This window comes from Selaginella moellendorffii, unplaced genomic scaffold (genome assembly GCF_000143415.4).
Source record: "Selaginella moellendorffii unplaced genomic scaffold, v1.0 SELMOscaffold_61, whole genome shotgun sequence".
Taxonomy (NCBI): Eukaryota; Viridiplantae; Streptophyta; class Lycopodiopsida; order Selaginellales; family Selaginellaceae; genus Selaginella; species Selaginella moellendorffii.
In genome coordinates, this window is record NW_003314322.1 from 247,605 (window position 1) to 249,545 (window position 1,941).

The window sequence follows — 1,941 nt, forward strand, 5'->3', positions numbered from 1 at the left end:
AATGCCCAAATAATATACCAAATTGAGGAATATGATTAAGCCACCTCTTCATGTGTTGAATAATTCTTTTAAGCTTTGAGTCAAAGCTTGTATTATTCTATTCCAGTAAACCATTTAAGAAATAGTGTTTGGTTGCAATCACTAAGTAAAAATTAAATAAACCAAGTGCTTGTAACATATTGAACTTAAGCAAGTTTTAATAAATTATTCTCTTTGTAGAATTAGCATCTAACTATCCCAGCGGAGCTGGGTTCCCTGCTAGTCATCCTTCTATATCTAAAAGAGCAAGGGTGACATATTCAATCGAGATTCTTTTCAAGCTTAATGGTGGAGATGAAAACACATGGCAAAAAAACAGTTGAGGGTGAAACGTTTTTTTTTTTAGGGTAAACCAGTTTTTTCAATGCATTTTTCCAGGAGAGCTTATCACCGTGGTGCACACCATGAGGTTCGCTGCATGATTGCATTCGTCCTTACGTTATATACCTTGTGCTCATGAATCTTTCCTTTACTGTCCAGTTTGTACTCAAAGATGCTGTCAAAGAGACCTCTGACTTCCCACAGCACTTGTGGAATCGTGAACAGACTATCTGATCACAATAGTGTGCTGTCCAAAGGCTGCCAGGCGCTCAAGATTTCCACCCAGATCGACTTGAAAAGCATTCTACCATTCAGCCAGAGCACCTGTATAATACACTTGTAAGTCTGTGAAAGCAGTTTACTGGATCTCTGAAAGAGATGTCCTCTCTGCACCAAACAAGATAAGCCACTCTACGTTTACTTCATTCTCCTGTATATCTGATAGCTCAGATCTCCATGGAACAGAACAGGCAGCTCCTCCCTGAAAGTCTTGATGGCATAGCCTACATTGACATGGTAATCCAGACTTCCTTCCTTGCTCTTTGCTACTAACGGATCCTCTACTTTGCTATTCAGCTTGGTCGAGAGATTGCAATAATGCACTTGAAGAGGTTGCTTGAATCTATCTCTGCTGCTATATGCCAAGCTCGGCACTACCTCTAACGGAAGCAGCTCACTACACACCATCTTGTCAAGTTCGCTGCAAACTGAATATTGTCTTCCTCAGTCAAGCTGATTTCTTCCAGTTCTTCATGCCAAACAATGGTATGGCACTCTTAAGTTTGAGGTAAAAAGCTTTCACATATTGTTTGTAGCCAAACTGAATGCATTTTCATGTGCAATGGCTCAGTGACAACAAGCTGGATCCCATTCTAGAGTCACTGGCCAAGCTACCTTGGTTGACTTGCACAGGCTTAACCTCAGCAAGTCCATCTATCCACTGGCAAGTTCTCAGTGTTGAGAATAGCGAGCCAAGTGGCAGTGATTGAAGAGGTGAGTTTTCTATTTTTGATGCTTTTAGCTCCCCGGCAAACATCTGTATTCTCTTTTCTTCTTCTCTAGATTACTGACAACCTTGCTTGGAATGTATTACAGTCATACACATTGGAGATTAAGTTTCTTGAAGCTCTCTGATGCTTCAAACAAAAGGCAAGCACTGCCACTGTCAAGCATACATGACAATTGGCTTCAAGAAGATGATGGCTAGGTTTATGAGTTTTGCAGTTGTCAATTTTGCAACTGTTCTTGGCTCTTCTGTATCTGCCAAGTGAGTATTTCCGAGCTATGACTCGATTTCTGATGTTGAAGCATGTGAAGCTTTTATGCAGTTTTGGCCAGAGTCTAGAACAATGCACTGGATCTTTGCACGGAAACACAGGGAACATTCGAAATAACCCAGCACTTGAGGTGATATGCTCATTAACATTTGTGATTTGTTTATCTCGAGGCATCTTTTCTTAGGCACTTCGAGCATTGACTTACACGGGAACTTTCATTGGTGGGGGCAATGATCCTAGCAAAGAATTCTCTGGAAGAAGCTTATATTATGAAGCAGATGATCTGTTTTCAGACCTCTTGAAA